Below are 14,496 nucleotides of genomic sequence, written 5' to 3' on the forward strand. Positions count from 1 at the left end.
TCACCTCCCTAACCCTCACTTTTCCCAGTCTTTGTGCTACTGGCACATGCTCTCTTGAATTAGTCCTTCAGCTCTTTCTTTTTGCCCCACCTGCTCAACAGAAGTGTAGACTCTGGGAGGGATGTTCAATTAATGTTTATTGTTGTTCTTCCTGAAGATGATAGTGATTGACAAATGGCAATGATGACAAAGCTTCCTCCCCCACACTTCCTCCAGGAAACGATGCAGGACTCAGGCACACTCATCTCTAAAAGCTGTAGCCACTGTAGCTGGGGGCATAAAGTCCTTTGGGACACCCAGTGCCTCAGTCAGACATTCAGCTCACAGAGGATGCCAGCCCACATGATCTATCCCTTCCCAGAGATCCTATGGCACTTTTTTTTGTTAATACCACAGCTTAGTACCAAATTACAAATTATTTCAAGTATATTAATTTTTATTCCACTAGTAAATTACCATAAGCTCCTTGAAGGCTGAGCCCCTACTGTTACAATTTTTTTGGATTCCCCCAAGGCTGGTATAGACCTGTAAATTTCCTGCCATCTGATCCCCCTCACCCACTAGCTTCTCCATTTTCAGCCCTAGGACTCTCTGGCGCTTTAGGTCACTAAATCCTCTGGTCTCTTATTTCCCTGTTCCTTTTGCCCTGCTGGGAGAAACTAACTGAGAATTTACCCTGTTTCCATCCAACACTCTTTCCTCTTTCAGGCAATCTCTAGACTCTGGCCCTTTACTCTTCTTAGGACTAGAGATGCTGGAAACATGATAGTCTGAGACTGCTGAGGCCCTGGGAACCCCTCCCCCATTTAACAGCACTACTGATCTTCCAAGGTCTGGTCATCTGAGGTGATACCTCTAGGCTGCCCTTTGAATGCTAGGTAGTGTTCAGGGTCAGTTTCCTCTTCTTGCAGAACCAAAGTTCTGCAGGAAAAGGAGACCCAAGATTTGACTCCTCACTCCTACCTCTAACCCCTAACTCAGTAGGAACAGAGAATGGGTCTAAAAGCTCTTGGCATCCTTATCAGCATTCAGAACCCCTCTGAACCATATAAGGGTGGGGGGATAAGTTTGAGCTTTCAAAGCCACTACAGCAAGAGCTGACTTGTAAGAGGTGGTGGGCGTACACAAAGGAAGAGGAGAGGAAGGAGAGAGATGTGCAGCAAGTGATGACAGGCCAGAAGCAGAACACTAATTAGTGGAAGGTGATAGGCAAGGCCTGGAGAATCAGTAGCTAGAATGGAAGAATGGCTTCCTTCTATAGAATGCTCAGTTTGGACCATTTGAATCCTTAAAAGACATCTAACGCAAGATCAGTCATATATCCTCTGGGCCTTCTCTTTTCACTTTAAACTCCCTGAAGACAAAGACTTTTGCCTATCCTGTTCTGAGCCACTCCCTCATCGATACCATTCATAGGTGGGATCTGGGCCTGGAGTCAAATCCCAACAAATGAGTTCCCTGCAGCCCTCAGCCCTAGCATTTTTCTTTTAAGAAATCTGGTTTAAATGATCGTCTAAATTAGCAATGAAGGGAAAGAAGTGCTGTCACAAAATGCAACATGAAATTTGGCAATGGTGGGTGTTGCCAGGCAATTGGCAGGCTCACTTACATCGCCTGGTAGAGGGGACAGTGGGGGGGGGGGAAGTAATGGATATTATTTATTTTTAAAATAATGGCTGTATTGAGATATAATTCACATACCATACAATTCACCCATTGAAAGTGTACAATTCAGTGGTTTTAGTACAAAGTTGTGTAGCCACCACCACTACCTAGTTCCAGAACATTTTCATCAGCCCAAAAAGAAACCTCGTACTCATTAAGCCCTCATTCCCCATTCCTTCCCGCCTTTACCCAGCCCCCCCACCCAGCCCTAGTCAACCACTAATCTACTTTCCATCTCTATGGATTTGTCTATTCTGGACATTTCATATAAATGGAATCATACAATATATGCCCTTTTGTGTGTCTGGCCTCTTTCACTAAGCATAGTGTGATCAAAGTTCATCCATGTTGTAGCATGTACCAGTACTTCATTTCTTTTTATGGTGAATAATATTCCATTGTATGGATAGACCACATTTTGTTTATCCAGTCATCAGTTAATGGACATAAGGGTTTGTATTAGACAAGGTTCTCCAGAGAAATAGAACGAGGAGTGGTGGGGAGGGGAGGGAGATATTTTAAGGGATTGGTTCACACAAGTATGGGGGCTGGTTTGCAGGGCAGGCGAGCAGGCCGCAAATTCAGGAAAGAGTTGTTTCAGTCTTGAGTACAAATGCTAGAGACTCAGGCAGAATTTCTACATTGCAGTCTGGAGGCAGAATTCCTTCTTTATCAAGGGACCTCAGTGTTTGCTTCTAAGATCTTCTACTGATTGGGTGAGGACCACCCATATTATGGAGAGTAATCTGTTTTACTCAATATCTACTGATTTAAATATTAATCACATCTAAAACACACCTTCAGAACACATCTAGACTGGTGTTTGACCAAACAACTGGGCACCACAGCCTAGCCAAGTTGACACATAAAATTAACCATTACACAGTTGTTTCCACTTGTGGCTATTATGAATAATGCAGCTAGCAATATTTGTGTACACATTTTTGCATAAACATGTTTTCAAATCACTTGGCTATATACATACAAGTAAAATACTGGATCACATGGTAACTACATGTAAACTTTTGAGAGACTGCCAGACTTTTCCAAAGTGACAGTACCATTTCACACTTCCATCAGCAGTGTGTTTCCCCACATCCTCAGCAACACTTGTTGTCTTTTTCATTATAGCCATCCTAGTGGTTTTTGATTTGCATTTCCATGATGACTAAATTGACTGTGTGTGCGTGCGTGTGTGTAAGGTCATTTAAACACCAGCTGGCCACATTCATTCAATTATTTCAATAAACATTTATTTGTAAATATTTGTAATAGCAATGAGCAAGACAAAGATCCTCCTCTTAAGGAGTTCACATGGTATAGTAGACATTTGTCTTTTTGGGGGGTGTTGCTGTCCAGCATTTGAACCCCTTTATTTGGGGGAGAGAGCATAGGAATCTCGGTGGGAAGCAGGTCCCCCTTGCAGTCAGGGCACAGGCATATGACAGGCTCACTCAATCCAAAAATCCACCCCTTGATTTGGTAGCCAGTGACCCAAAGAAGTGGAAAATCTTCAATTGAGATAGTCATTAAAATGTGCCTTTCAGTTCTTCCAATGTGGGGAGTGTAACTGACCTTTGCCCCAGGTGCTGTGCTATGAATTCACTCCAATATTTGCTACTTTGCTCTGAGGCCACACTGATCCCAGCCAATGACTGAACACAGTAGGGATACTAAGTCAAGCTCATTTCTGGGAGACACAGGACTATGTGACCTGCAACTTTGGCAACAGGGCTCCCCATCAGCCTGGCCAAACTGTTAGCACTGCACTTCAGTCTGTCACTCTTCCTACCTCACCTTCTTCTTTCCTTCTCTCATCCTTAATGGTCAGATTTACACTGCAATCTGACAGCTCTCTCAGCTTCCTCTGGCTCTCTCCCTATTTTCTCTCACAGGCATTTTCCCCAATAAATCTCTTCCATGTCTAAACCCAGCTTGGTATCTGCTTCTCTGAGGATCTGAGCTAACACACTATTCCTGCTGGCAGTGGCAGTAGTGGTAACTGTGGCAGCTGTGACGTTGGCTATGGAGTTCTGGGTCTGGTTCTCCAGTCCACCCTGTGATTCTGTGAGCTATTCAATATGCTTTCAAGATAAACATTTTCTTCTCAAATTACAGTCAATTTCTGTTGCTTGTAACTAAGAACCCTCTGGATTATATGGGGAAGGGACAAAAACATTCAGTTACCATACAGCATGATAAGGGTTACGATAGCAGCAGAGAGTCTGTGGAACATGTGGGGGGGCACCTAACTCAATCTTTGTCTTCTCAAGTGAAAGAATTGTATGCTACCTGGAATTGCTAGTCCGCTCTTGTCACAAATTTTATAGGCCACCCCAAATTCAAAGGCTCATGACCATCTTCCCAGTGTACCATTCCTTCAACAGTACTTCTCATAGTTACATTTACATAAGAATCTCTTGGAGAGGAGGACTATTTATAGACTCCACTGCCCCTTCCTTCGAGCAATGCAGGTGCTCAGAGGATCATACTTTGAGAAAAACTGTCCTAGGCACAGCTCTACAATCTGTTCTAACATGATGTTTATCAACATCGTGATGTTTATCATGATGATGTTTATCCGACATCACCATCGTGTGCATTTCATAAATATTGGCAGCAGTTGACCTCTCTATGGCCTAAGACAGAGTTAAGACAGTCATTCCACACACAAAGGTCTGTTCCTGTACCAAAGCCCTTGATTTCGTCAGGCTGCTCACAAAGAATATCACCTGCAGTTTGCTCCCTAGTACAATTCAGTAAGAATTAAACTATCTGCACACACTTTCGTATTCTTTCTTATTGGGCACATTATGCGCTTGTTGGATCTTGAGGTGCTCCACCTTATGGCCAAAGGAAAGAGATATTCCAGCAGGGCCACAAGAAGAAAGGGACTCCTCCTAGACTGCATGATGACTCAATGGACGAGCTAAGAGTAGCAAGCAACAGGTAAGATCATGAATCTTGTGCCATTACCAGATCACCTCCCCAGCACTCCTGCCTCTTCTCCTTGGCTCTACTACTAAAGGGTCCCCAAACCGTAAAGGACTTCAGCTCTAATTTAAAAAAAAAAAAAAGATGGGGTTATTATTAGTGGGAGAAGTTAGAGCAGCAGGGAAGACAGGGTACATTAGGTTGGCAAAGTCAGAGCCTGGAAAGAGAAATCTGGCAAAGACAGGGTAATGAGATCACAGTGAGCCAGATAATGCGCAGTCCTGCCCGTCAGGACAGAAGTCAGGCAGTGCCAAATCCCTCTGAGAGACAGCAGTGTGATGTAGTAAAAAGAGCTACATTATGGGCTGGAGTAAATCCTGGATCTGCCTCTAAATCTCTATGTGACCTTGGCCCTCTCTGGGATCTCTAAGACTGCTTCTAGTTTAACACCCTGTGACATCCATGTAGTTAGGCATGGCTAGGCCTCCTAGAAGCTTTGATTCCACACGTGGTTTTATAACCATCAAACAACTGAACAAGCCAATGACCAACGTGCCCTAATCAATTTCTCCTAGAGATATACTCCCACACATGAAATATAATATTTATAAGCATATTTACAATAGCAAAAGATTGGACGCAACCTAAACATCCACCAACAGACTGCTTAAACAAATTCTGGTACATCTACAATAATCATGGAATACTGTGCAGTCATGCAGCCATCAAGCCCTTTATGCACTGATATAAAACAATATTCTACATATTAAGTAAAAAAAAAGCAAGGTGCAGAATAGCATTGATGGTATGCTACAATTTGTATAAAAAATAAGGGTGTACATATACAAATACGTAGAGGATATCTCTGGGAGGACACACAAGAAACTGGTAACAGTGACTGACTCCAAGGAAGGGAAATGGACATCTAGGGAGATGGTAGGGAAAATATGTATTCATCTGTTCAAAACATTAAAAAAAAAGAACCTTAATCAACCATGTCACAGACTCATCTTTTTCAACCACCTAACAGAACCTAAGTGAACAAAGTTAGGAGCGACTTGGTTTCTGAGAGCAGAAAGAAGAGTCTAAGGCAATTTCCTGGCTCAGCCTGTCTCGGAAGTGGATAGGTGGCTCTCATGGGTCCTTAGCTGTTTCCTTGCCTCTCTGCCCTCAAGACTTGAAGGTACATCTTGAGAGGTGCTTCAGGCAGCTGACTGTCAAAGGAAACTGGAAAGGCTACGAGAAGCTTCTGTACAGGTGATGCGGAAGAAGAATGAAGCAGCAGCCAGAAGTTTACAAACTACCAAGTCAGGCACCTAAGGAGACTTTCTCATTCCTTGAAAAAGCTGTTGCCGCACCCTACGGTACATCGTGGGGTCACTGACGCCAGGCCACGTGCCCAGACGAGAACTTGAATTTTATTTTCATTATCAGTCCCCCAGAAGAACAAAGAGTCCATTCTTTTTTCTGAAATAAATATCATAAACAGCATTCATTGAAAGCTAGTAGCAATATAAAAAGTGGGAAGTTTAAAAATAAATATAATTTATGTCCAAGAGCTAACCATAGGTTAATACATTCAGTGGGTAGAGCAATTTTTCCTCTATTTAGACTTATTTTTTTTTTTCCTTTTTCTCCCCAAAGCCCCCCGGTACATAGTTGTATATTCTTCGTTGTGGGTCCTTCTAGTTGTGGCATGTGGGACGCTGCCTCAGCGTGGCTTGATGAGCAGTGCCATGTCCACGCCCAGGATTCGAACCAATGAAACACTGGGCCACCTGCAGTGGAGCGCGCGAACCCAACCACTCGGCCACGGGGCCAGCACCTCTATTTAGACTTATTTTATGAAGGATAATCATATGTTAAATTAAGTGAAGAATTATGCTTTGAAATACAATAAGTAAGCAAAAAGTCTAGGGCTTGGTTTTAATGTTCAGAATGGGCATATTTAACACTTTTTTTGTGAAAAGTGACTGATTAGCTTTAACTATTATACGAATTGGAATAAACTAAAGGAGCTCCTTATATTAATTAATACCAACATTAATTGAGTGCTTACTATGTGCCAGGTACTGTTGTAAGCCATTTATGATCTCATTTAATACTCACAATGCCCTTATGAGATAGGAGCTATCATCGTCTCTACCTTATAGATAACGACATTGAAGCACAGAAAAGTTAAGTGGCTTGTCTAAGCTAAAACAGCTTCGATAGTAGAGCTGGGATTTGAATCTAGGAAGTCAGGCTCTGGTACCTGGGCCCTAGCCATTTAAAACAGCAAACAAATTATGTGGAAAATTAAAATATAGGCTGCAGGGAAATATTAGGAATCAATTTGACAATGCCAAGGATATGAGCCAAAGAGAAGATCTGGATTTGTGAAGTTTATATCTGAACCACTTTAACAGTCACCTAACTGGTTTCCTTAACCCAGTTTCTATATCCTACACCTTCCCACCTTATGAAGCTTCCTATGATACCTCTATCATCATGTCACTCCTTTGACCAAAAGCTTCCAGGGCTCCCTTCTGCCTATCTAATAGATCTCAAACTGGAATGTGCATCCTACACACCTGGGGAGCTTGCTTAAAATCCTGATTTCCTAAGTAGGGCAGGGTGGGGCCTTGGAATCTGTATTTTAAGCAAGCTTTGCAAAACATTGGCCTACATGGACAAAGCCCAAACACTTTGTTCTGGCATTCAAGGCTGTCTATGACTCGGCCCTAACCCACCTCACTTCTAATATGAATGCTCTATTCTAGAATGGCCATTGTCCTCAAACTTCTCATAAAAGAGGCATTTCTAACTCTAAAACTTTGCCCACCTCTTCCAACCCACCTGGGATGACCTCCTACCTTCTTTCCTCCCATCCGAACACTATACATCCTTCAAGGTCAAGCGCAAGTTTCACCTGCTCTACAAGACTCTCCTTAAATTCTCCAGCACAGAAGCCATCACTCTTTTTCTGAACAATTAAGTCTCTATTGTCTGACCCCAATCCTTTCGGTATTTAACTGGTTTCAAGAGTACAGCCCTGCTTCCCCAATTAGACTGATAGCTGCCACTACCCATATGTGGCTATATAAATTTAAACTAAGTTTAAATAAAATTAAAATTTCAGTTCCTCAGTCACACTAGCCACATTTCAAGTGCTCAACAGCCACATGTGTATTAGCACAGATAAAGAACAGTTCCATCTTACAGAAAGTTCTAATGGACAGCTTGGCAAGAGTCTGCTATGGCTGTCACAGCTGCAGCTACCTTCTTACCTAGTCGCCCCATAAACATTGCTTGCTCTGAAGTTCAAGTAAATATGCATCCTGACCACAAAAAGTGATGGGTTTTCTTTTTAAACTCTGATTCCCATTTCGAGAACAATAAGGAGCTCAGAAGATAAGTCTCAAATGTAAATATCACTCAGTGTTTCTAATCAAGTCTCTAAACCCTTGCCTTTCTCAATTCTCATTCTCCTTGACCTCGCTGCTGCATTTGGCATTATGTAGATTTCCCTCTCCTGCTCCAAATGCTCTCCTCCTTTGCTTCCATTGACAAATAAAAATGGCAAGCAATAGGATATATTGGAGTATATGAGGAAGCCATTTGGTATAAACCTAATTCCGCCTGACTTCTTTTTGTCCTCCAAAAGGGCCTGACTGGCTATTGAGCACGCATTGCATATCTGCTTAGACATTTCCTATGGCCAGAACAAAGGCCCTTGAGATAAAGATGCAACTTTTTTTCCTTAGGCTAGGAACTGATTGCTGCACTCACCTCCCAGCTCACCTGTGACCACCCAGCTGGAGACAACAGACTGCCACCCTGCTGTGTTCACTGAGACAGAAGACCTACCTGCTATTTCCATCAATCGCTGTGCCGACAGAGCAGTCTCACGACTATTGTAAAAGGGACATTCCAATCATATGTGAAACATCCTCTTTGAGGGTATATAACGACCCTGTATACCCCCCCCCCCCACCTCTTGGGAGTGCTCTGTTCCTTTGTGGAAAGACTCTCCCGGGTTATAATCCTCAGATTTAAGCTCAGAATAAACTCACCCAAATTTTCATTTATAGATTGGATATGGATTATTTTCGTCGACACCATGATGCTGTAACAAGAAGAATGATCATCCTTAATTTACTGAGCTCTTACCATGTGCCAGGCACTGTGCTAAGCACTTTACGTACCTCAACAACCGCACTAGGTAAATACTATGATTATCACCATTTTATAGATGAGGTATCTGAAGTTCAGAGAGGTTAACTGATTTTCTTAAGGTCACAGAGGTAGTAAGAAGAGGTGGTTCTGGGACCAGAAGCCAGACCTCTTTAAGGCTCTTCTCAGGACTAGATCAAATGCCCAAAATAGGTGGGCAGACCATCAATTCCAACATCAAAGAATGGAAAGAACTCATTCAAAAGAGTCTCCTCTTTTCTTCTTTTGCTCACTGCCCTTCTAAAACTCTCTTATTCTCTCTGTCTCACATACCCCTCTGGCAGATTTTCAAGGTCTTAACAGCCTGGGGAATTTAAAGCCAATTACTAAATAACTGAGAAAAAAAGTAACCACAGTAGGTCAGGGAGAGCAGGGACCATGTACCGCCCTTCGTTTTCAAGAATTCCTAAATGCCCTGCAGATCCTTAACGTTAAAACCTGTGTCATTCAGGACTTAGAATTTCGCTTCAAGCGCTCTGCCAGAAGTCCATTTTAGTTACACCAGAGACCATTTACAGCTTTTCTGTTCTCTGAGCTGGGCTGTGCGTCCAGCTGCCAGAGCTAGTCCAACATGACGGAGAAGTGCTGAGGAGTTCGGCTGTAGGCTGGAACAGTCACCTGTTTACTAGTGTTTCATGTTACCCTGTTTACTGATATCCTTAGAAAGGTCAAACTCAGCATTCCTGGCCAGTAGTCAGAGGGTGAGGATGTAGAAAAAAAAAACTTGTAGCAACTTTGCCCCCTGCCTTCATGTAAAAGAGACCGTTAACCCCATTGACCCCCCATACTCCCCAGGCTCCCCTCACGTGTTCTGAGCTACACAGGCCTAGCTACTGGAGACAGGGAGCTAAGTCATGATTGTGCAGACCCTTTGGAGTCTGAAGCCTCCATTACTTAGGTTAAAGAAGAATAAGGAATATGGGAAATCTCTGTACCTTCCCCTCAATTTTGCTGTCAACTTTAAACTGCTCTAAAAAATAAACTCTCGATTAAAAAAAAAGAGAAGCAGCAGCAGCAGGAATAGTGGCTTCTCATCCTAGCTCTGCAACTAGAGCTAGGCTGTGTGTGTGTGTGTGTGTACACAAATATTTAATGAGAACTTTTGTCCTTTTATTATCTGTGCATGTACCATAAACATTATATTTTTTGTGTTCTTCTGTCTTACATAAATGTAATTGTATACAGACTTTTATGTAACTTTTTGGTTTTGATACATTTTGCTCTAGTTTTATGTTGCTACATGTAGTTATAATTCATTTTAAGTGCTTTATGGAATTCCATCAGATGAATACACCAAAATTTATGTATTCATTCTGTTGATGGTCATTTAGGTTGTGTCCATTTTTAACTATCACAAACAAAATTCTTCAATAGACATCTGTCTATGCATGTGTGGCCTTGCGCACACATAGGGGAGTTTCTCTTGCTTAAAAGTCCAACAGTGAGGGGCCAGCCCCGTGGCCGAGTGGTTAAGTTTGTCGCCGGTTTGGACCCTGGGCGCGGACATGGCACCGCTCATCAAACTATGCTGAGGCGGCATCCCACATGCCACAACTAGAAAGACCCACAATTAAAAATACACAACTAGGGGTCGGCCCCATGGCTGAGTGGTTAAGTTCGCGTGCTCCGCTGCAGGCGGCCCAGTGTTTCGTCGGTTCGAATCCTGGGCGTGGACATGGCACTGCTCATCAAACCACGCTGAGGAGGCATCCCACATGCCACAACTAGAAGGACCCACAACTAAAAATACAAAACTATGTACCAGGGGGCTTTGGAGAGAAAAAGGAAAAAAAAATAAAATCTTTAAAAAAAACACACACACAACTATGTACCAGGGGGCTGTGGGGAGAAAAAAAGTCCACCAGTGAAATTACTTGGTCATAGGGTATGCATAAGTTCAGCTTTAGTAAATATTGCCATATAGTTTTCCAAAGTAGATGTACCAATATACGCTACCACCAAGGGTGGACGAAAATTCCAACTGACCCACAGCTTCATCAATACATAGTATTGTCAGTCCTTTTTCATTTTAGCCACTCTGATGATGCATAGTGGTATCTTGTGGTTTTAGTTTGAATTTCCCTGATGACTAATGAGATGGAGCACATTTCATAGGTTTAACATCTGATATGCTTTCTTAAAACAGATATCGACAGGGACAAGAAAAGGGTGAGAGGAAGGACATGGGGACATGGTGGGTAGTGACTAAGGGTACTGACTAAGGGATGGGGGTGGGAAACAAACATTATAGAAAGGAGAGCCTAAGGGCCTTAAATTCAACATTCTGAGCAGACCAGTTTTACTGAGGACTAGCCAAGTCTACACAGATTCCAGATTCTCTTAAATGCAGCAGCTATAGGTGCTGTAAAGGTGCATGTAAAAGTGTATGTAAGATATGTTTGACATCCAACCATGAAATACTCCTGGCTGCAACCTATGTCTAAGCTCTCCTTTCCCCAACAGTGGCAGCTCCAGCTGCTTCCTGGCATCTCTCACCAGGTTAGATTCTCAACTGGCTCTCAATGGCCTTGTCTCAAAAATGATAGCACTGGTTTTGCAGATTCCAGCTAGAAGCCATATGATGCCGAGGTTAAAGAGCACAGAAAGGTAAATATCCTTTTTCGCCCAGCTTTACTGAAGTATGGATGACAAAATAAAATTGTATATATTTAAGGTGTACAATGTGATATTGTGATATACACATACATTGTGAAATGATTACTATCACCTCACATAATCATTTTTTCTTTTTTTGGTAAATGTTCTTTTTACCCAGCACCAATCAAACGGAACTTTCTACAGTAGTTAGGCTGCAGGACAATACGGTTTAGAGCACGGCTTCTCAAACGTTCATGTGAATTCCCCGGGAATCTTGTTAAAATGCAGACCCTGACTGAGGAGGTGTGAGGTGAAGCCTGAGATTCTGCATTTCTAACAAGCTCCTGGATGCTGCCGATCTGAGGACCACACTTTGAACTTAGAACATGAGCTATGGAGTCAAACAGACCTGAGTTTATAGCCCAGCTCTGCTTTCTTAGCTGTGAAATCTCCGACAAGCTACTTAATCTCTCTAAGCCTTAGTTTCCTCACCCATGAAAAGATAAAAAAACATTACTTACTTCATAGGGTTGTTGTGGAGGTTAAGTGAATTAATGCATGTAAAACGTGTTTAGCCCAGCGCATGGAAAGAGTAAGTAATTAATAAATGCTAGCTATTGTTAATATTCCATGAACTGGCACTTCTCCACATCTGTGATACTCTGAAGACTGCGGTTCAGAATGATTATCTGGAAGCACTGCAAGAGCCTAGATTAATCAGAGAGAGACAGATTGAATCATTTTTAGTCATATTTTGTTAGGCTTATTTTATGTATTCTAAGTCTTTGAAAATTAAGACTTCATCTGTATTAGTCAGGGTCCCAGTAGGAAACAGATGGCACACTCAAATTAGCATAATTAGTGGAAAGTTTAACAAAAGGACTATCTACAAAGGTATGGGCAGGATATAGGAAAACCAAGAAGGATACATAGTGCAGTAACTTGGGGCTGTTACCACCCCTACGCCCAAAGGATCAGGGAAGGGAATAGATACCAGAAAAAGAAGAACGTGGTACAGAAAGGGTCCCCTTGAGAGGAGCTGTGACCTTTAGTTAAGGGACAGCCTGAGGTGATCCTGCAATGAGGAAGCCAGGAATAAACTCCCTGACCTCAGTTTCTTCCCTCCTTTTGCTTTCTGGCCAGGGATCTCCACTGCCCAAACCCTACCCAGAAGCCAAGAAGGGAAGTGAGCTCACTGATGTAATCCATAGAGGTTAGCCTCCTAGGGCACAGAGCAGGCTATAAAAGGATGGAGAGTGGATCCAGAAGGGTAAATAGAAGATATCTGGTATACCACCTATGACACATATACTCAACCAAAATACTATCCAAACCAGAGCACTGTATTCCTCTGACCAAGCCAAGAGAGAACAGACTACTAGCTTATCACTAAATGAGGATAAATAACTTCCAGGGTATCTCCCTCTTGGATGTCCTATAATCATCCAAAACTCAACACAGCTAAAACTGAATTCATCTTCCTCTCCCACCACAACTCAACTTTCCCATTTCCACCAATGGTAGCCTTTGATATGCCAACCTCTCAGCCTGAAACATTCTTCCATTTCCTCTCTGCATATTTAAATCTTATCTATCTTTTAAGGTCTAATTCAAATACTTCTCCCTCCTCCAAGAGGTTTTCCCCCAACTACTTTAGCCTTCACTGATTTCCCTTTTCTCTCAACCGCCATTGCTAGTAATTTAGTCACTACTGCCAGGAATTGCTATTTAACTAGTTTGGGTATACACACCATCACCCCAACTAGATACTATACTTCTTAAAGGCAGGAACTATGCCTTAACTTTTTTTTTTCTCCTTGTCAAGACCAAGCATCTTGAGACTTATTAAATATAAGCACACAATAAACACCTTAAGAATAAGGAACAGGAAAAGAATAGCAGAGGACCAAATTTCTAATCTCACTTTTCTATGAGAGCTTCTCAGAAAAAGCCTAACTCTCTGAGGACCTGCCTGGCCTTAACGTAGAAATATGCAGGCATGAAAGACAGTTCTGCCTCCCATCTATCCACTTGGCATTTTAAATACCACTCTTCTAAATAACTCTTGTGTTAAATGGAAAATCAAAACAGAAATTGTAAACTGTTCAGAAATGATCAGGAAGGACATCAACACCCATCAAAACTCATGATATGTAGCTAAAGTGGTACTCATAAGAAAGTTGTAACATTAAATTTATTTATTTATTCCAATATATTCAAATATACTTCAACTGATAATACATGAACTATTTCGACTGATAATAAATGAACAGTCAACTCAAGAATACAGATAAAAAAAAGCAACAAAATATATCCAAAGAAAGTAGAAGGAAAGAACTAATACATGTTTTTTCAAAATTAATGGCTTATTTCTCACTAGACTTCCCTCTTACAACAAAAAAAACCCTGGATAAAATAATAATCAAGCATAGGAAGACTGTGAAAAGTGGAAAGGAGAAACTAGACTGCCTAGGGACTTTAGGATGTGAGGAACACTACAGAGGTGAGTTGCCTGAGGTTTCTTATTGCCTCTCATATATTGCAGATAGGGTCCTGGAGAAGCCTGCAACCTGAAACTGCCAAGAGGCCCAGACTAAAAAGAAGCCCCTAAGAAAAACCTGTTCCCTTTAGTTAAATAATCGAACAAAAGGTGGTGTAGCAGAACAGAAAACTTTTTTGATAATACCCACTCTACTCTAGCTATATATCAAAGGAAAAACTACCCCTTTCCTGTGGTGTCGGTGGTGCCAAATACAGACACCCACGTTTGGCTCATATGGCAGCAGTTAGGCAGGTTGAGTTGGCCCTCTGTCTTCCCCCACAGGCGTAGTGTCGGCAGGATCAAACAGGGAGCTGAACCTCCACCCTACTCCCTGGTGGCAAAAAGGTGGTGCTAGTTGGCACTCCATTTTCCTCACTGAAGTAATGTCAGTGGGGCCATCCTCACCTGGCATCAATGAGGTGGTGAGAGTCAACCCTTCATTCCCCATTTTTCCATCTCATGTTGGTGGGACCTAGCAGGGAGCTGAACTTGCACCCCCTCCCAGCAGTAACCGGAAAGAAATGAACAGAGCCTCTGGGACA

Source organism: Equus asinus, chromosome X (genome assembly GCF_041296235.1).
Source record: "Equus asinus isolate D_3611 breed Donkey chromosome X, EquAss-T2T_v2, whole genome shotgun sequence".
Classification (NCBI taxonomy): Eukaryota; Metazoa; Chordata; class Mammalia; order Perissodactyla; family Equidae; genus Equus; species Equus asinus.